Source organism: Peromyscus californicus, unplaced genomic scaffold, assembly GCF_007827085.1.
Source record: "Peromyscus californicus insignis strain IS unplaced genomic scaffold, ASM782708v3 Scaffold_13__1_contigs__length_99412109, whole genome shotgun sequence".
Taxonomy (NCBI): Eukaryota; Metazoa; Chordata; class Mammalia; order Rodentia; family Cricetidae; genus Peromyscus; species Peromyscus californicus.
Window position 1 is genome coordinate 30,041,091 of NW_026294424.1, and position 22,432 is coordinate 30,063,522.

Here is a 22,432-nt window from a genome sequence, read left to right on the forward strand (position 1 = left end):
GCAGAAGCATTTCACACACACACACATACACACACATACACACACATACACACACACCCCATGGTGAGGAATATTTGATTTGATTTTTCACAAAAATACCTCCTAATCCAGCATGTTGTACCATCTTCCTTATCAAATCTCCCCCTTCCTGATCCCAGATGTGTCTGCCCTGAAGAGATAGATCCCTTCAATATTCAGAAAAATCCTAGGTGGCTCCATTGGGAAACAGGAGGGGACAAAGCCTGTGATAGCCGGTATTTGTCATTCTTCAGTAGGAGAAATGACGATTGACTGAATGGTCGGGTAGCCAGAGGGTTGGCTTCCAGGAGCGATGGGATCCTGATCTGAGGGTAGTGACACATTCTGGCCTGATTATCAGAAAACCTCCCAGACCACGAGCTGAGCTAAGCTGTACTTAAAACTGAAAAAGGAACTTAAGAAGAAACAGTAAAAGCCCTTTTTGCGTGGTATTTTGGATACTGGGAAATGTACAAGAAAAAGCAGGTTCACTTGGTGATGTCATATGTTCTAGCACTGTGTGAGCCCCACTGTCATTCTATTAGATGTCACTTTAAGGACTTGAAAAGAGACAAGATAGTAAACTATTCAAAGCATTTGTTGATATTTATCTAAATATGGTTTAGTAACGGACTGATATGAGCAGTCATAAAGTGACTGGTTAAGCCATTCTTGCTTCTCCAAGTACGAATAGGCATCACATGAGACAGCATCAGGCTTTTGCAGGGAACAGATAAGCTAAAGAAGAGAAAGCCACCCTCATCATCATTCAGGAGAGTGCCCAGACTTCAGAGTCACTGACAAACCTCATAGAGTCAAAATCCCCTAAAGTAATTAATGTCATTAGGTCTGCGGTCTAGGGGCTTCCGGGCGCTTACTGTCCAATCCCTCAGCTACTAGCTGGGCAACCTGGGGTGTTTTCTGCCTCATTTTTGTAACTACAGCTCATGTTCTTTTATCTGTGTATAATGAATGCCCCGAGACTCCAGCGTTTCACCTTGAATAGGTCAGGTAAGGACAAAGCCTGTCCAAATTTCCTTGAACATAAAGATTCAAATTACTCTGCTAAGAGCTTCTGACCGTAGACAGATGTAATATGAATTGAAAAGGAAGTTTGCATTTAAACTTTCTATATAACACACACACATTTCATTTACTTCCTTGTGGGTCACATACAAAGTAAGAGCTCTATTCAGGGGCCTGGACATGGGCCTGGGGGTGTAACTTGGTGGTAACCAGTATGTGAAACCTAGTGCGTCATCCCCAGCACCAAGGGAAGACCAAGATTCTGGCTGTTTTCTCGCCAGTACTTTCTGACCCAGCCCAAGAGAAAAATCTGCAGCAGCGCTGGCTCTTTTCTGTTTATGTTGCTAAGTTACTGAATATTTTGTCTTGCCTCGTCCAGAAAACTGGTAATTGTCTTCAAACAGATAAGCTGCATTCTGGAACACAGTTAACGTGCCCTAAATATGCTGAGATTACTTTTGTATGTTTCTCTCTCTCTCTCTCTCTCTCTCTCTCTCAAATACAGTTTGCAGAGAATGGTGATTCTCTACCAATTTGAAATGGATTTCAAACATCTTTGTGTTTAAGCAGAAACATGTCTGTCTAGGGTGTCTGTGAACTACAGGTGTTCATACACATACCCCCATGCTGCTCATAGGCTTGTTGAGAAAGGAAGAGCATTTGGAGTCTGAAAAGGGAGAAGAAAGTGAGTAGAGAAGGGGAGGCAGGTTGGCCATGCCATCAGTACAGGCTGGGCTTCGAGGCAGATAGTAAACATTTCTGTACTGCAGTAGGGCCAGGCTCTCTCCCCAACTCCTCTTCTTAAGCAAAATATGGGCAGTCCCTAGGTCAGAGTATCCTATTACTAGGATCTGTAATGCTCAAGGGCAGGAGTTAGGGAAGGGAACAGAGGCTACTCAGCATAGTTGTGGTACCACAGGCTATATCCAGCCCTCTGGATATTATGGAAACTAAGAAATGAGTGGGTAAAATACAGTTAGGTAACACAAAGTTTAACACACATTCAAAATGATTGCTTTTCTCTTAGGCATAAAGGCTTAACAAAAAACTATGGAGTTTAGGAAATAAGTATATCCAGTTGTGTCTTTTATGAGTTTTCCCTCCACCACAGTCTGGTGGAACAGGAACGATGGGTTCCCGCCACCCCTCAGTCTCCTGCTTTCGAACAGTGATGATGTCAATGCCCTGAATTCCTTTCTACTACTTCCTAAGAAGTCGAGACCTGCCTCCGCACTATTTTCTCAGTGTCAGTTGAGAGCAAGAAGGAGATTGCAAGACACCCAAGGCCCAGCATGCCGATGGAGGCATGTCCCCCCACCCCCGCCCCGCCCGCCAACAGCTTTGGCACAGACCTCACCTGCTCTCAGCCACTCTACCCTCCTCTGTGATGTGTATACTCATGTTGCCATGGAATAAATCAAAACTTTATAAAATGGAGATTAAATGAGATCTTTCTCAGACCTGTCATCTGGATTCACTGCTCACTTTCTCTTGTCCTCTCTGGAGGACTGATTTGAGAGAGGAGATAATGCAAGAGCACCTCCACAGGGAGAGCTGTAGCAGAACAGTGGGGGATCCAAGCCCTCCTGTGTGTGATTTCTTCTTTCATGTGTTGGCAGATCAGCTTCTGAAATCAGCGTGGGCTGCAAACTATGCTGCTAAGAACAGTACCAGAAGACATTTGCAAAATCCCCTGAGCACGTCTACATGTTCTCCTCTGCCAAAGGGAACCAGAGAACTGGAGTGTACATCTCCTTCGATTCCAGCATCCCATGATCCTTTAAAATCCTCTCTGTCTGTCCTTATATTCCAAATCTGGGAGGGAAATTAGATCAGCACTCTTAACACTTTGGTCCCCGTTCTACTCCAATCAAATCACCTTTAAAAATGAATAACTTTGCTTTACTCTAAGCATTGGGGGTCTTATGAGGCAGGAGAAGAGCTCTAAATAGCCAAAAAGCAAACTGATATCAGGGGGACTCAAAATAATGTGGCTCTATTTATCAAAACCGACGTCTGTCTAAGCAGAAATAAAGGAAAGTATTGTTCACGGAGAAGATAGGGGGAACTGGAGCTTTCAGTACTCCAGAGGGCTTGCAAAGAGAAACGCCACAATGTTCAGAGAAAGGTAGAATAAGGCATGTGGCAGTGTTCTTCTTTTAAAACAGAAGAAACCTGTTTTTCTAGATGTGTTAGTGTTCATGAGCTTCTCAAGTATGATGCTTGAAAAGCAGTGCAAACCACATTGCTTTCTGCCATAGCGAAGGATACAAACCACATTGCTCTCTGCCACAGCTGAGGACACAAACCACATTGCTCTCTGCCACAGCTGAGGACACAAACCACATTGCTCTCTGCCACAGCGAAGGACACAAACCACACTACGCTCTGCCACAGCGAAGGAAACTCTAGGAGAGTTCTTGGTTTTTGGTGTGTTTATGAAAACTTCCCTGGAAGTGGGCCTCCTGAAAATGAAGCGATATGACGGGAGGAGGGGAAAGCATGAGCAAAGTCTTTCAAACTTTTTTTGACCTCAGAGGCCACAGACAGAAAACTGCTGGTGTGTCCCCAAAAGGACTCTAATTCTGAAAACTTCCAAAGCCTACTCAGGTAACCTCCTGGGTCAGCACAGCTTCCCCCTCTGTGTACAACAGCCCATTTAAATTCCTGAAGACAATGATGGTACAGGGGATGTAATAAGAGTGTGTCTTTCACACAAAGAAGGACATTTAGAAAGAAATTAGCGGCTGCACCCTCACTAGATTTATTTGCATTTCCTGAAATGAGCATTTCATTAAAAAAACACATAATAAAAGTAAAATTTACCACCCATCTCCTTGACACATCTGGGAATGGAAGTCTCAAACTAGGTCTTAAGACTTGAGTCTCTTGATATTGCTGAAGAAATGGTAGCAAAAAGAAGAGTTCACTATCTAAAACAAATTTAGTAAAGGGACTTTATTAAAGAGACAGCAGTTTAAGGCAAGATCTCTTCACACCAAACAAAATGTCTTCCACTCCTTGTCCCTCGCCTCTTGACACTGCTGTAGGCAGCTGATGGTGGTGTGGATAAAGTCTTCTCATGCGGACTGCGTCTCTGTGGAGCTTTATCCTAGCTTGTTCTTTGATGATAACAGAGCATGAAGTCTGCAGCTGACTGACTAGCTCTGTGCCTTAGATACAGGCAGTCTCTGCTTTGACCTTGTTCTGGGTCTCACTGTGTTGTACCTACAGGAAACCTTGGCTAATCTGGAGCTGCTTCGACCCACAATAATCAGCCAAGGAGAACGCCGTGCTCAAGCAAGCCTAAGGCAGCAGAAAATACGACTTGAACAAAAGTCAACAGGGCTGCTGTTGACATTTTTGTACCTTATTTTGAGACTTATGCTTAGTTTTCAGGAAAAAAATTAATCTGAAGAATAAAGGAGATGAGAAATGCATTTTAGAGTGTTGTTTATTGGTAATTTTTTTATATGGTAGAGATTATGGGTATTTTAAACAGAAAGGCAAACACTATAATGCCCATTGCCCTTTTCACTGAGGGGGCAATAAGAGAGTGTATTTATACTAGCCTCACAGCTCCCATAACAGTAACTATGGGGGATGATGGCTATGTAGATTTAAATGTCATAATTGGTACACCCTGTATATATCAAGGCATTGCCTTGAATGTATACATTCTTATTTATCATTGAAATATTTTTAGATAGTAATTTCCCTTAGAAAAAACAAAGCATTTTTTTTTCTGTAACTGAATATAGTATCAATGTCCTATGCGCTTAAAAAGGTTGTGACAGAATTTTTTTTTTTTTTTTTTTTTGGTTTTTCGAGACAGGGTTTCTCTGTAGCTTTGCGCCTTTCCTGGAACTCGCTTTGGAGACCAGGCTGGCCTCGAACTCACAGAGATCCGCCTGGCTCTGCCTCCCGAGTGCTGGGATTAAAGGCGTGCGCCACCACCGCCCGGTGTGACAGAACATTTTGTTGATGTTTTGAGGCAGTCTCACGGCAGAGTACAGACTGGCTGGCTTGGAACTACATAGCACAGGCTATCCTCAAATGCAGGACCCTCCTGTCTCAGCCTCTCCAGGGTTAGGATTCCAAACACGTGCCACCAGAATGGGCTGAAGACAGTCCACGTTTTGTTATGTACGTGTGACCACAATTCTGAATTTAGAATGCTTCTAAAGCTTTTTTAAAAAAAGAGAAAAACAGGATGAGGGCCTCTCACCTCAGGTTTTCATTCGTCAACCATGAGCTTCTCAGAAACCTGAGGTGGTCATTTTCCTCCCCTGTTAATGAATCTACTTTCTGCAGTCTACTTACTGCAGAGGGATGAAATGCTACAGTGAGCAAACTTGGAAATAATGTCTCCATGGGTTCTGTCCCCACACAATCAGCCTTAAAAGGATCTCAGGAAACAATAGCTGCATCCCACATTGATAATCACCTTGGAGAGCTGTCTCCAATTTTCATCATTTAATTTTAAGACCACCAATTGTCTTTGTGTCTTTGTGTTGAGAAGCAGCATGTATGTGTCTCGCTGCAACCCAGGGTGGAAAGAATTTAGTGTTGTCTTAACAGCAATAGAAGACCACAGCTTATCAACTGTCCCCTTTTAACCCAGCAAACCAAACTGATAGTAAAATGAAATGCTTTTTATGACACTGGACAAGTAAAATGAAATGCCTTTATGACACTGGACACACAGGAGGTAATCTATTGCTGTGAGCTATAAACTGGTTAGTTTGTGGCCGTCCTGGTTTTATATCTCATTGACTTGGAAACTAGACTTGTGTGGTGCAGGTGGATGGCCTTCCTTATCTGGGAAGCATTCAATATCTCAAGTGCACTTGTTTTCTCCTTTGCCCATAACAACTGGCCAAAGCACATCTCAAAAGAAAAATACATTTATTTTTATTTAGTAAGTCTGAAAATAATAGAAGACACAGTGAGGGACCATGTGATATCTAATGCTACAACATTGGGGACACAGTAGTAATTCTTCAGTGTCAGGTCTATGGTTACTTTAGGCACAGAATTTACAAGTGTTACCTGATAGGGACAATCCTACTGGCTGAAGAGTAGAGTCCTGAGCAAAAGAAAGAGGGCAAGAAAGATTAGAGATGTACTCGATATGGCAGCTCCAACTATGTCCATGAAGACACTTCTATCCACTTACCCAGATCCCTCAGCAGTGGACTTTTGTCATGAGTCACTGCTAGGGGGAAATTTTTACACCCAAACAATCTACAGCCTTTTGGAGTTTGTCTTTTTCGGAAGACATTGAGCCAGGTGTCACAATGCCCTGCCCCCCGCCCCACCCCCGTGAAGCTGTAAAGAGGAGCAAGAGCAAAGGCATGTGTCTCAGAAAATAGTTCTGTCATGATGAAGGCTGTGCGATTCAGCTTCCTTTGGTTAGAGGCTGTGACTTACTGTGTGTCCCAGTGTTTTCTGCCTGGCCATGCATATCAGAAGGGAAGGCAAACACCCAGTCTTCCCTAAGGAAAACTAATCTATCTCCCTCATCCTCTCAACACACTCTGGAATGCTTCCTGTGGTGTGTTCTCCACCAGAGATGTTCTGTTCACCATGCCATTTACTCTGCCAAACTCAAGTGACTGTCTCATTCTGTTGGAACCATGATTCTCTAATCAATGATTCCAAAACAGGGAACAGTTAGATGTTTAATGACTTTTGAACTCATGTTTTGTGAGTAAACTCTTTATATTAAGAGTTTATATAAAATATAACCAGCTTTTTTTAAAGGATACAAATGTGTTAGTATCCACCCAAATATGGAGTGAGTGAGTATTTCATCTGAACTTAAAAATTAGAGGCTTTGGAAGCCATTAACTCTTTAGTACCACCTAGTGCAACTCACTGACCCAGGGAATCTCCACATGACTCATGAGTCTCTAGCAAATTTACTTGTAGGCTACTTCTTTCTCCCTTGACAGTAATTCACTTTCTAAGTGTTTATACATTAAAACCCAGAATGCCACAGGATTCTCCAGGAAGACTAAGAAATTTCAGTTACATTCTCCAGAAAGTACAGGGAAATCCCTTATCGGACCCTTCCACTTATCAGGGACTTGAAATCAGCAAAAAAAAAAAAAAAAAAAAAAAAAAAAAAGTCACTTTCCCACCGACTGAGGTGGACGCCTGGAAGCCTGGGGGAATGTTTATTGAGATGAATACTTTCACTCCATGCCTGAGGCTTCATTAGATGTGGCTGCTGTATGGCTCACAAGGTGAACCTTTCCCGCGAGGCTGCAGGAGGTTACCTTGCTGAGCGATGGTGGAACATGCTATCTCCTGGGCTATGGTTTGTGAATTACTTGCTGTTACATGAATGACAAAAATTATTCAATTTTCATCTACTTTCTGTCTCCTTCATCCCCTGATGTTTTTCTTTTGTACTCTGATGTTGGAATTTCTGTAAGTCTGAAGTCTGAGATCACTGGAAGAAAAAAATCGGAGCTATTAAGTAGCTTTTGTCTTGTTCTGTAATCACCTCACCGTCTCCTCCTGAAACTCCAAGGTATTTTTCAGCTACCGTGGAAAGTGAGTGTGCAGGTCACTCATTATTTACACAAAAGGTGAGCACTGATTATGAGTTCACAGGGTACAGTAAGGAAACAAGGGCATTCATGCTGCAGAACCCCGTTTAGACTCAAGTTTACCTATGTCTATGTGTGTTTCTTCATGTACTTCATGAGTGGGAAAAATGGATTCTGAAAAGACACGGGGCTTTCTCTGGCCGTGTGTCCACAATAACAAAGTGAAACAGGATGCCCTGTGAAAATCATACATATCTAGATCAGTGAAATTGAAGCAGATGCCCTGTTAAATTACTTTCCATGGGTGCACAAGACAGCAAAGTTTACGTAATTGGTGTCCTGGTGGGAAAGGACATGGCACAAGTATTACAAATTAAAATTCTGTCTCTTTGACTAACATGACCCAAGAATCATATTGAGCATTCATCTGTGGGAGACACATTATTCTTTCTGCATAGGATAAAAAGGCATCTGTTTGGCTAGTAAATGACAAGATTTGATACAATTTTTCCTATTAGAACTTTGCTACCCAAGAGCTGCCTGCAGAGGTGAAAGGCCAATACAAACGTGTCCTATCAAGAGTTGCTGGGCTGTTAGCTTTATTTTCAGTTTAAGGGAAAATCATGTGGAATTTAGAATCCAGGGTGCTCCTCCTATCTGAAGGTACAGGGTCTGCCACCTCCTTTGTCTCCATGGGTAACTCTTCTTGGTAAATTGCTGCCTCTCCTCACTAAACAGGTCCAGTACTGAGATAAGCCATTTTCTCTCGGGTTGATTTCATGGTGGCTGTATCTCAGCAGGCTGTGACTTTTGTGTATGTTTATGGTAAAAACACTTCAGGGAGATCTCATGGGAATAAGGCTGTTTTCTTAAGTGCAGATTTGGTATTGACTTAAAAATCTCATTTTGGCTCATTGTATTTCTTCCCCCACACCTGGCCTTTTCATCTCATTCCCCCACAATTGTACCACTGTCCAGAAAATTCTCTATCATTTCAATCACATCAGCACATGTGGCTCCATCTGAACGATGGAGCAGAATGAAATAAAAGCCTAGAACCAAATGACTTTCCCAGGGAAGAGGATTCAAACAGGAAACTCGGGGGAGAGAAAATGGACCAAAAGGCAGAAAAATATGGAAATTACAAGGGGTAAGTGGAGCCACGGTAATGAGGGTCAGCCGTTCTTGCTTCCGGGCATAGATTTCTTCATTTCTCTTATTTTTCGTAACCTGACCACCCCATCTGTTACTTTGATTTTATCTCGAATGGAGAGACTGGAAATGCTGTGTGGTGTGGTAGAGCAAAACAGCCGATGGAAACTTCCAACCCTGGGCTTCAACTGGCAGCTTTTGAGTTGGTTCAGATATTACTTCATATTTCTAGTCCTCCAAGGCTTTCTCTCTGTTTAAAGAGGCCATGATGCCTCTCTCAAAGCTAACTTCAAGCACTAAAATGGGGGAAACAGGGCCCACAGCATGATGCCTGGTGTGAGACAAGCATTCAGAGTGGGTTGAGTTCATCATCTAGTTGGATATCAAGGGCACCACAAACTCTACTGAAAGCACAATTCTGAGTTGAAAGCACAGCTTTCCGTTTGAAGTTAGCCTTTCAGAAATTCCACCAGTCAGTTTCTGATATTTCAAAGAGTTGGGGCAAGAAAGGAGGCACCTGGGAATCCAGATCAAGCCCCTTCCATGTAGAACAGTAATGGGAAAGTACGGTAACATATGGGGCTCTGCCTGCTTATCAAGTATGACACCAGCGTCACGAGTACAATGGAAGTGAACACTCAAAATTGCATTTGAAAAGGCAGGGCACGCTTTTCCATGCAAACGATAGACGATAAAAGAGAAAAATACTATTATGCAAGTGAATGAGAAGCAGTTAATTATTCTTCAAAGTATTTCAAAGGCTCTGATCTTAATTAAAGGGTTAAAAGATGACAGTATGGATGTGAGGCCTTCTTGTTTCTCTACTGTTCAGCCCTTTCACGCCTGAGTATTAGTCTAATTTTAGTTTATGCAAATACAAACGTGATGATTCCCCAAGCCCTGGTGTGTCTGGAGGACTTTGCAGGCTTCAAAATCTTACTCTAAACTCTTCCTTTTCATTTGTCTTTTCCAGATCAAGCTCTTCCAGGTTCTGGAGAACTTTTTAGCTCCTCCTCCAGGGTCATAATCACTGGAGGGCTAACACCAGCGTTTGAAGGCCTGGGGCAAGCAGAAGCTTCTCTTCAGCTGCAGTTTAGTAGGCTACACACTGAGCACTTGGAACTTTAATCCTCGCCTGATAGTTCTCCCCACGCACTGGCACTTAGGATTCTTAAGCAGGTTCATTCTGAGTGCTGCATAATGATGTTAAATGAATGATATTCTGTCTGGCAGATTAAGGACGTTAGGTGATAGCTGACTTGACTTCTTCCATATTTTGGCTAAATTTCATTTGTCTCAGTGGCAATAATCCATATATAGACAATGAAATTCCAGAGACATGTTAATCTTTATATTGTTTTTTACGTTTGCACTTTTTTGTTAAACTTTATTGGGAGGAGCACACGTGCCACATCGTGCATGCAGAGGTCAGGGGACAACTTGTGGCAGTCAAGTGTCTCTTTCCACCACGGATGAGTTCCCAGGATCTACTCGGGTTGCTAGCCTTGGTGATAAGTGCCTTTTCCTACCGAGCTGTCTTGCTAGTAGTCATTTAGACATCAAATACGGTCATTTAGACATAAAATATCCTCTCAGACCCTCATCTTGGAGAGGGAAAAGCTTGATTCACACACAGCATATCCTATGAAATAACATTCATGTAATCAACGTAAAAAGATACAGACTATGCAAGAAGGGACTAAAGGAGAGGGCTAGATTAAACTGGTATTGACATTCTGTAGTTGAAATTTCACAATGATCGAAGAAAATTGTCCTGATAAAGACACAACTCAGCTATGCACATCAAAACTAATAGGAAGCCGCTGAAAACAGTAAGAAGGAAAGCTATCTGCTTGGACAATTTCCTTTATCGTGGGTGGGCTAGCTGGTCAAGTCCCTACAACCGCCCCAGAACTGGGTCCCAAAGGCTGAACTGCAACACATACCTTACATAAAAAGCAGAATTCACATCTCTAAAAGACACGTAACCTTCCACACCTTAGAGAAGCTTACATAACTTAGGGAAGAATAAAAGGAATAAAATCCATATAACTGTCCCTAAGTAGTTCACTTAATGTCTATCTTGCTTTCTAACACAAATATTTCCAGTGGAAATGGGATTATCAAGAACCAAGTGGGTTTAGCTACTTAGGATAGGTAAGACTGATGTGTAACAGAATTAAAGTACAGTAAATGAGTCGTGTGTGAGTAATAAAGCAATGGCTTCAAGGGCCCCAACTCTGTATTATCAAACCGCACTCAAAATCCGACCCCTGGTCTCTCTGAGACACGCAGCATCCAGAGTTCTAAATGTCTACTCCTTTCACAAGGGACTGACGCCATTACGCTGGTGAAAAGCTCACATGATCATCCGAATTCTACTGTCTGACAGAGACCTATCCTGCGCATCACCATCTACAGCTCCCAAAACACAAGGTGAGAAGTTATTAAGATGATTTCCTGAAACCAAGACAAAATAATCAGAAACCAGTTGTGACTCAACATATGGACAGATATTTACTAGACGGTGAGTTTTTGAACTAGTTGGAATTCACAAAAATGGAAGAAGAGATGCTAAGAAATGGTTGATTCAATTGTTTCTTGCCTCATTCCAATTCCAGGAAAAAAAATATGGGCCCTTGAAAATACCATCATTAAGCAGGGCGTGGTGGAGCACACTTTTAATCACACCACTTGGGAAGCAGAAGCAGGCAGTTCTCTGAGATCCAAGTCTATCCTGGTCTACAGAAAGAGTTCCAGAATAGCCCGAGCTCCATAGAAAAACCGTGTCTCTAAAAACCAAATAACTAAAGTAGGTAAAAGAAAGAAAGAAAATACTATTATTCTGTGAAACTAAAAAATTTACCAGTAATTTCACTTTTTGAATTAGGCCCAAAGAATACAATCCAAAAGAGAAGTATAATTTTGTCCAAAACTTTTAAGTACCACTGAAAGCAGGAATACCAGGAAACCATAAAATACAGTCCAAGAATGGTTGAACAAACTGGAATACATTAATGAAACTATCACATGGATTTCCTGGGCAATTCAGTGGCTAAAAGCATATAAACAGTACACTTAATGAAAAATGGAATAGAGTGACTGACCTTAATAAGAATTACATTGTTGTCTTGGTGGCAGAGGCGGACTCTGCAGCTGTTTCTTAGAATTACCTGCAGCCTTTCCTCAAGTAGCATGGCATGGTTTAGCACTCAACAAGTACTCAGCACCCACAGGGAGACCACTGGGCCATTTGTTCCCTCGCTCAGCACGCATGGAGGGAGCCTTGGTTTTCTGTTTGTTTCCAGCCTGACCCCCACTCAGACTTCACCTGGCTTGGATACATCCAATGTTCATTTGGCACATCTCTGAGGGAAATGAAGGTAAGCCATGTAATGAGATCTCTGAATTCCCTTTCCTCACTGTGTGGTGTTTCCCTCCCAGAAGGTTTCTCCCAGCCCCTGGAGACAGGAGTCTGCCTCATCCTGGACAGCATAGTGATGTTTTACAAGCCACAGGGGACTGAGGAAAGGCATGGTGACATATCTTACTCCATCCTGTTTTATATCAGAAAACCAAGTGTCTGGAGTGTTAAATAAAATAATTTGACCAACTTTAAGGAAATGGTGTTTGAGGAGATAGGCATGTGTGCCTTGATTTGAATATTACACGTAGTCTAGATGTTTTAAAAACATCTCCTGGTACTCCATAAGTGTGTATAATTTTTATGTACCATTAAAAGTGTGAATAAATGACTCAGTCAAAACATGGGACGTGGCTGGCGAAACTGCATATTTTTGAAGTGTCAGTTGATGGTGATGTCAAACAGAGCATTATAAGGAACCTGACAAACTCATTTCAATCCTATTCTAACCAAAACTCCTAGCATTTATGTGTTGCTGTGGAATGGTGGGCGGGGTTCTACTTAACAGGATTGCCAAGAAAGCCAAGCTATAGACAAGAAGAGGTTAGGAAGGTGGATGCTTCAAAACCCCGAACCTTGCTGCAGTCCAGGTACCAGTATCAAGCTCAAATTCCTGAGAATTCATTCTCCTTCATGGAAAGGGGTTACTAAGGGCCCATCTCAACTTTGCTTAAACACTTCCAGCATGACGCAGTCGCCGCTCTGAACAGTGCATTCCATGTTCGGACTGTTCAGCTGTTTATAACATTCTTTCTTAAGTTGATCCAAAATTTGCCTCCCTCTGAACTTCAGGCCATTCATCTTAGCTCTTTACTCTGGAGCCAGAGAGCAAATCCACTTCCTTCTCTATCTCACAGAATCTGCAGTATTGGAGGGCAGCTGTTATATCACTACACATCTGTCCTTTGTGCCTTGGGCTTCTCTGCACAGGTTTTTCTCTTCTTCTTTTGAGCTACATTCCACTTCACAAACTTCAGCTCACCATGGTCCCTTTAAAAATGTGCCCCAAGTTACACTGTGCTCTACACACAATCTGAGCAGCACAAGGCTTGGTCGTATAAATTAATTTCTGAATTTAAGACACTACGCTTTTATTAATAGACTCCAACATCCGCACTCCTCTGTTGTTGGCTCATATTGAAACTGCATCCAACCTAAACACCTGGGTCTTTTTCACACTTATGTAATCGGTGTTTTTCATTCCACCAGTCACTCAACAAATATCGCCTCCAAGAAAATTATTTCCACACTAAAATCTGACAAGTTTCCACAGATGATTGAGAGACAAATAGACCAAGTAAACACAAGGAATTTTGACCTACAGTTGAACCGAAATTTTATTTCTCCATGAATTTGAAAGCTATACAATTTATTAGTGAGTTGTTTTTAGCGCAACTAGATCCAATAGTAAGTGAACTGGGAGCACAAAAGAGAAATGAGGCGAAATTGTATCACATTTCCGTTCAGAGGGGCACATGGAGAGTTCATGAATACGTGATCCTGACCATCAACAGCTTGATGATCAGTGGAAACAAAATCTTGAGGTTAGTCTGTGAGTCTGAAGATGTCATATTTAGAAATTATGTAAATAGTGTTTACAGTTGCTTTCTGACTAAGCCAAAAGTGCCTGTTGGCTTTAAAACAACTTTGATACGACTTAGAGTGACCTGGGAAGAGTCTCACTGCGGATTGTCGGTATTAGGCCGGCCTATGGGCATGTCTGTGGGGGACTGTCTTATTAATTGATGTGGGAGAACCCAGCACACTATGGAGAGCACCACCCTAGGTAAGGGGTCCTGAGCTGTGGAGAACTGGAGCTGAGCACAGGCAGGCAAGCAGCATGCATGCCTTCTTTTCTTCCTGTACTTTCTGTGACTGTGATAGGACCAGCTGCTGCAAGTCCCTGTTACCTTGACTTCCTCAGACGGTGAACTGTAACCTGGAATTATGAGCCAAATAAACCCTTTTCCTCCAAAGCTGCTTTTTGCTACACTATTTTTATTATTAATTATTATTATATCAACAGAAATTAAACTAAAACACAAAAGTAGAAGGTCCTCAGTTTTCTCGGTACCATATATATGTAAACATAGAAATACTCCATTGAATATAAATACCCCCCACACTCATGGATTTTCCAGAAAGTTCCTAAGCTACCAAAATTGCCATATGTAGCCTTTACAAGGTAAACATCTTTAGGTTTCAGCAAGGTGATGTTGTTTTATTCTTTATTAATTAGATCTTTTTCTTTCATAGTTTCATGAACATACACAACATATTCTTTCATTCCCCCACCCCCACTCCTGTCAACTGTCCTGGTTCATTCTACATATCCCTTTCCCACACTAATGTCTTTGTTTTGTGACCCACGGAGTTTAACAGGATCATCTGTGTTCACCACAGGGGCTTGGTGACCGCTGACAACAGTGACTTTTCACCTTCCAGAATGTATCAGAAGCCCATAGTTCGGCAGGGAGGGGTAGGGCCCAGTGAGCCCCTCCCCCTTTTATGACTGATTGTTGATAGGGCCACTGCATACAGCCACAAGTGCTGTAAGTTTACCATCGCAATGACTGTGTTCTGCCCACATGTCTGTTTTCAGCCCTTTTCTCTGTCTTCTAAAGATGCTTTTGTTCCTCTGGGGAATTATTGGTTAAGAATCAAAGCTTTAACTCATCTTTTGTTTGACTTGTTATTGAATCAGTTAATTATAGAACCAACGCAAGTTCTCGGCTAGACAGAATTCAGGGAATCTGCCAAGCCAAGGCTTTTTCACACAATGAGAAGAGGGCCTGGGGAATCACTCTTCTTTCACCCTGCACCACATCTGTACTCAGGCTGGGCACCCTGGTGAGCACGGAAAGCGGATAAAACACCAGACACTGGCCTCGCACAGGGGAAAACAGACGGAGGAGAGGAAGCACGGGGGAGCAAAAAAATAACTGACTCCAAATGAAGAGCTCCAAAACGAAGTTCCACACAGATGACGCTGGTCCTGTTGTCTGAGGCAGGGGTTTGGGTGGGAAAGAAGAGGGAAAGGTGAGAAGGGAAGTTAGGAGGCAGACGTCAGTTCAAAGAAGGGCTCATATGTCACGTGTTTATAACAATAAGGTTCAAAGGCACCATTGTACATATTATGTGTTTCATGCAGCCATAGAAAGCAGTTCACACTAAGTTATCATTGCAGTTACAGACATGTATACTGATTGCAGACATGTTCAGTTTTTAACTCCATAAAAGCAGTAACCTGAACAATTTAAGTAGCTAATAACATGCTAGGAATGGAATTTAATTGACATTTTATAACATGGAGAGTAAAGGTATCTATAAGGTCTCATACCAAAGCACTTCTCACAGAATCGTAGCCTTTGGGGTCATCTTGAGACTATTTTAAGGCTCAGGGTACAATTCCAAAGTACAGCCAGGGTGGAGAGGAACTGCTTTGGAGACTGCTCTGGCTGTCCTGGTGAAAAGCCCTAGGTAGCAGCAAGGGAGGCAGAGGATAGTCACACCCCTTTTCCTGGAGCTGAGGGAGGGACCTCAGATAGCTGGAAAAGCAGGCACTTGGAGGGAGGCCATGGAGGGTGTGGCCTGGGTGTACCCTGAACAAGAGGAACACTGCCTGAGTGCTGCATGTGCACAGCTTGAAAATGTGCAAACAGGTTTAGCAGGCTCTTCAAAGAGCCGAGAAGAGGCCTGAGCAAGTGCCCTGCCTCCTTGGGTCCCAGGTCGCCTTTAACTGTGAATGTGGAGCTCTCCGCCTCAAGTGCAGGGTCCTCCCTTTCCCGAGCAAGTCTCTCACAATCCCACTTGCTGCAGAGCTGAGGGTCAGAAGAACTGTCTCACTGAACCAGATACAGGATTGCCATGTACCTGCTTGGAGCCTTTCCAAAGAGAACCTGAGAGGCCCCCGGTTAGAGAATCTGCACAATGAGGCCTCACTGTGTGTGTGATGGGGAACCTTCAGTCAACTCCACTTTCCAGAAATGAGGTGGGGACAGGGCTTAACAAACAAAACCGGGCAGCTAGGGAGGCAGACCTGGCTGGCATCTCCCATGCTCCACAACCATTAATATGCATGGGGAAGAGGAAGAGAAGGAAACTGTCTTTTTCTGAAAGTTAGAGAAAATCAAAACTCTGTCTTAGGTATTGAGGGAATAGATTTTCACTACCCCCTGCCCCCCAAGAATCAGATGAGACTGCCTCAGTCAAAATCAGTTCATGTGATTGGGCTCACATCTTTAATCCAAGTACTTGGGAAACAGAAACAGTTGGGTCTCTAAGTTCCAGGCTAGCCAAGGGTACATGGTGAGATCTTGTCTCAAAAATAAAAACGAAACCTCAAAATACAACCCCCCACAAACTCCAATAACAACAAAACCCCCAAACAATATTCACCCCTGCAAACAAACAAACAAACAAACAACTCTGCTTCATTGTAAAGCAGATCCCAGGAGGTTAAAAAGCGAAGGGAGAGAAGGGAGGAGGGAAAGAGGGAGGAGAGAGGAGGGAGGAGGGAGGAGGGAGGAGGGAGGAGGGGAGGAGGGAGGAGGGAGGGGTTAGGAAAGTTGTATAGGAAAAGGTTTTAGTTCATCAAAACTAGTTCAGTCCCTAAAAAAAAAAAAAAGAAAAAAAAAAGCTGAGAATCAGATTTCCTCCCAGGGAAGCCTCACCCCAAAGAGGAGAAACTGGCCTGGCCTACCAAGAGTGCTTAGAATTCTCAGTTTTCCAACCTTCACATTTTAATTCCAACCTTTTATTGTTTGGCCCTGGCCAGGGCTCTCAGGCACTTACACAATGCTTATATCTCCCAGGTCTACAAGAAGAGGGCTAGTTCTGGATGGATCCTTAGAGCTCCCAGCAGGCAGGGCCATTCATGCTTTGGGTGGATCTTATGCTCTGTTTTTTTACCTTACCCAAGACAACTGTTTTGTTTTTTAGGAGAAATCAGTGTCCATTTAGAGGGTCTATGAAAGGGGTGCTGTTCTGTAGTCTATTTGTAAAACTTGAGAGAACAGAAAACATGACAGTCAAAACTGGAAAGCATGGAAGCCAAAAGACACCCAGTTACAGAATGATTGTCATTTGTCCCAGGAAACTCTGAAGCATAATATGCCCATAGGCCAGTCACTATCCTTTGGACTGTGTTCACAAATTGGTTTGGCAAACAGCTATTCCAGCTATATTCTTTGTCTTTTTTTTTCTCAAGATATATCATTCCTTTCCAGTGGTTAAGGATGTCTCCCAGCCCCTGGCTCAGAAATCATACTGTGAGGTCTTATTTATTCAAACATGGAGTTGTAACACTGAAGCATATCAAGGAGCCACAGGGATTTTCCTTAAATAAGCAGAACACACATGAAACTGGTAATAATTAAAATAGTCTGCCCTGAAGAATGTGCAGTGGGTTGCATTTTCTCCCCAACCGAGGAAAGCAAATATTCCTCCAAGAATCAGCAAGCTACAATAACAATCTTTTCTCCAAAATCACAACTGTAATGTGTTTGGAGGCTGCTCTTTCCCGACGCGTAGGGAGGGAGGGGAGCTCTGGTGCTGAGAATCAAGTCCTTTTCTGTTTTCTTCTGCCCTTCACAACTGTGTCTGAGATCATGGAGAACAGCACTGCTCAGTGAAGCAGGAATATCAGCAAGAGGAGTCAAGACCTGTGTGAGCTCTAGCCTTTTCCTGTACAGATCCTCCACCCTCTCGGCCTCATGGTACTGACTCAGAGCTCCTGGGACACCCCACCAGGAATGGGAAGGCTCTCTTCCTTCACCTGGATCTGGTTCCTTCCCCATTTTCCTCCACCAGGCCCCAACCCACCTCTCCTGGCCCAGGCTCCTCCTGCACAGGGTCATGGATCCTTCTCCTCCTTTTCCACATTCCAGCAGAAGCATGCTGAGACACTACCTAAGCCCGAAGGACGGTTCTGCCTGCTAAGAACTACAATGAGAACAGGACCTTAAATTCTGACTCTGTTTGTTCTTTGTTGGTGGGTTTTGGGAAAAGAAATTTTATTTGTGAATGAGGAAATATAGTTTCCCAGATGGGGAGACTGGATTCTCATGCTGATAGGGGCAGCCAAGGCTCCATCTGGGAGGAAATGCAAGGCCTGACTATGAGCAAGGAGCAAGAAGACCAGCGTCAAGGGGCAGGTGGGAGGCCTGGCAGGAGAGAAGAGAGCAGGGACAGCTTCTAACACACAGGTCTGGAAGCTGTTCACATTCAGGGGAGAAGCTAAGGAGGGAATTGCCTAGGTCGGGGTTTTGAAGGAGAAAGCCTGTACCCGTGGGCTGTGGCAATATGGCAGCAGTAGAAACAAACTTGAGGAAGGAGAGGTCAAAGAACAAACAAACTGAAGGAAAAACCCTGAAATTTTACTCTGTCTTAAGAAGGAAGGAAATTCCAACACCGGCTACAACCTGGATAAAACCTGAGAATGCTAAGTGAAACAAGCCATTCACAAAAAAGAAAAAATACTGTGTGTATGAGGAGGGTTCTAGAAGTCAGTGGTGGTGACGGCCGCACAGCAGTGTGGATAGACTTCATGCCACTACATTTCATGTTACATGGCTTTCACTCAACTAAAAATAATTTTAAAAGGAGAGAATAGCTGCGGAGAGGGGTTTGCCAGTGAGACCCCAATCTAAGGGCAGGATGAGGGGCAGATTCTTTATTTTCCCGTCCAAGGCAGTTTTTTCTCTGTGTGGCCCTGGCTGTCCTGGAACTCACTATGTAGATGAGGCTGGCCTCGAACTCCGAGAGCTACCTGTCTCTGCCTCTTCTCCCAGCTGAGGGGCAGAGGGGCATGTCTTGAAACAGTCTGAAAGTCAATGTATGGGCAGATGTGTAGTCTCAGTAATGACCACCAGATTCTATACCTGGAGCTATTCTTACAAAAAGTATTCTCTGTGCAACCTGTAAGCAAAGGATGTCTGTTCCTCTGATCATGCCGCGACACAGTACAGATTTTTCTTGGATTTATCACTTCATAAATAATATAGCATAACCAGTCCTCTACTGACCTGTGGCTGAGCAGAGCTGGGCCAGAAGTCCCCACAGTATGACACTGCTCACAGGCCTCCCTCAGTAGCCCCTGGAAGGACCACTGGGAACAAGCATGAATGAAAAGAGCAAGAAGCAGGTGGATCCTGGCTGGGAGCTAAGGTGGAGAAGGAGAAAGCGAAGGCCCCTGAACAGGGAACACCTAATCTCCAAGTGTCAAAAATGAATTACTAAAGTATCACATTTCACGCTCTATGGATGCTTACTGGCTGATATAAGCAAGCGTTCTGCATGAAAAAGCCACCTAGCCCAAGGCACAGTAGAAAGGCAAGGGCCACTAAGTCTCTGAGACTCATACTTGTGCTGAAATAATGAAGAATGGGGTAGTTTGGAAAGAAAGCGCACTAGGATGAGAGAAGGGCATCTTTCCGGTTATTCTCAGATTCTATTTTTGTACTTCCTACCGGAGGTTTTCAAGAATAAGCTTGCCACAGAGAAAACCATGAGCACTGTTCGTTCATCTAGTCTACAAACAGGATATAATCATTGACAATGTGGATGTAATTCATTTTTGCACTAATGTGTGTAAGAGTCTTGTAACTTTGCATTGCCTCAGTAACGTGGAGTGCTTCCTGTTGAGGATGTATACTGAGGGTGTATAGAACTTCTCTTTATTTTCAAGGAGTGGAACTATTACTTAAGAATAGGCTTAGGGAGTTCAAAGCGTTTGTGTTTCCATTTACTGAAGTGCAGCTTCTCCATGAGGCTATTCTTAGTGAGAATTCAGCTGGATGGATCTGTCATTCTTTTACAACCCTAGGAGTTCTGAGCTGTTTAAATTCTTAGTCATTCAAAGGAAGAAAGTGTCTTCTGGGTTGTTTCATTGCTTTTAATCCTTGTTTAAAGTTTGACTCCATTATCCACTCATGCCATGGACCACGGCACGTAACAGTAGTAGTGTCTGTACTGAAATGCATGCCTAACCCGTCCCATGATCCCAACAGCCAAACAGTACTGTACCAAGGCCACACAGCCAGTAAGACAGAGCCTCAGTGCGAGCCTAGGACAACACAGAGCTGCCTCTGAATACTCCACCCACTGGCTCACATGAGCATGTTAATTAAAAAACAAATAGACAAACCCCACCTAAAAGTATCATGGAATTCCTGCCATGCTGAACTAGATGCACACTTGTATCCCCAAGGTGAAGCATGGTGATATATATACAAGGTCACCCAAAGGCCACAGGACAGTCCCAGCTGTGTTTATCTAATCTCCACAAACATCTCCAGTGCTTGTAACTCTGTAAGGCCCACATCCCACACAAGCCCATGGTTCTGGCCAAGGCCTTTCCACAGAATGCAATATACACCTGCCACTTACTAGTACACCTTGTCCCAGCACAAGGTACAAGGCAAAACAAACAAAAAAACAACTTAATTAAACCCATCATTATTGATTGAAAAGCCAGAGGCTGAACTGGAGCATGGAGTATGTTTTTTTGGTAATCATTTCTGTTACCAAAAAACCAAAACAAGATACCCAAAGACAATATCCTCTTAAGGTAGTTATTTGATGTCAATAAACACGATAAACATACACTAGTGCACTAATATATAGTGCACTTACAAAATATCCACAAGAGAAGGTGAAAATGATGAAATTAAAAACTCAAGTAGAAATTAGTATGTTGTGTTCTTCAAGGCAATATTTCCTTAGCTTATTATGCATATGTTGGGAATTTTTATTTGATTATTTTCTAACCATGACTGAAATGATAGATAGAGCACATAGATTCATTTGGTCTTAATTTTAATATTTTAAAAGGAAAAGTGTGAGCCAAGTACATACAATGTATTTTCCACTTAAAAGTTTTTAATTTTTTTCATTTTGTCTATTCATTTGTGTGTGTGTGTGTGTGTGTGTGTGTGTGTGTGTGTGTGTGTGTGTGTGTTATACATGTGCTTGATGTATGCCCAGGCAGGTACAGCTGTGCCCCAGTATGCAGGTGCATGCAGAAACCACAGCAGGTTTTGGGTGTTTTTCTTTCTCACTCTCTACCCTTATCACCATGACACAGAGGCTGACACTAAACTGGAAACTCTCCATTTTGGTTATATTCATGGACCTGGGAACTCTCTGCATATCTGTTTTCCTCCTCACCCCCATGACGGGATCACAGGCATGTGCAGTCTTGATTGAATATTTTATGTGGACACTAGGGATTTGAACTCACATCCCCACTCTTGCACAGAAAGCGCTCCTACCCACTGAGTCATCTCCCAGCCTCTTCTTACTGTCTGTGTTCTTATTGCCTCAGGACTTGGTTAAAATGAACCTATCATTTGCAACTTTTCTAAGTTGTCTTAATTGCTTACAAGAAGACTAGTTACAAATAAATACAAATAAAGTCAGCTCTTCTACAATTTATGCTAGATATCTAAATGAGGCATTTAATTTTTCTAATATCACTGAATACATTAAGAATAAGTGTAGTTTTATTAAAAACATAGCAAGTACATTTTTTTTCTCCCTTATGTATTTTATGTTTGTCTATGCTATGCTAAGGATCAAATCCAAGATGCAATGAATATTAGGAAAATTCTCTAATGCTAAGCTAAGCCCTCAGTTTTTTATATAAAAAATATTTAATTTTTTAGAGATGTATATTATAATGTAATTACATCATTTTCCCCCTCCAAGCCCTCCAATATATCTCCCTTTGCTCTCTTTCAAATCCATGTCATCTTTAAAAGTATTAATATATATTCCTTATATATTTTACATTATATATATACATACTATATATTCCTAAGTACATAAATACCACCTTCTCAGTCTGTATGTTACTTGAATAAATATGTTTTCAGAGCTGATCATTCGGTATTGGATAATTACTAGGTGTGCTCTTCCCTGAGGAAGACCATTTCTCCTACACTTAGCATTCCTTAGTTGCCTGTGGTTCTTCGTCTAAGGTGGGACAAAGACAGCACCTTATTCAACAATAGACATGTTAACCTGGAGGGCGAAAGCTCAGGAGGCCTCAACCCTGGTTATCTGAGCCTGGCTTCACATTCACGACCACCCTCTGCTCTTGGAAACCGTGCCGGCTTTTTAAAGAAGTATATTTATCAACAATCTCTTCCAGCGATGGCAACTGACAAAGTTATCATACAAGGATTTCAGAAGGAATGGTTTAACCTCCTTGCCCCTAAAACACAGGTGAATGAACCCATTTTTGAGAGTT

General features: G+C 42.7%; 1 protein-coding gene across 3 annotated transcripts in view; it reads right to left on the reverse strand.

Moving 5' to 3' along the window:
• The window catches only part of Egfr (epidermal growth factor receptor), a 171,541-nt gene that overhangs the window by 125,243 nt on the left and 23,866 nt on the right, over window positions 1-22,432 (reverse strand). The gene's annotated exons all lie outside the window — the stretch shown is intronic.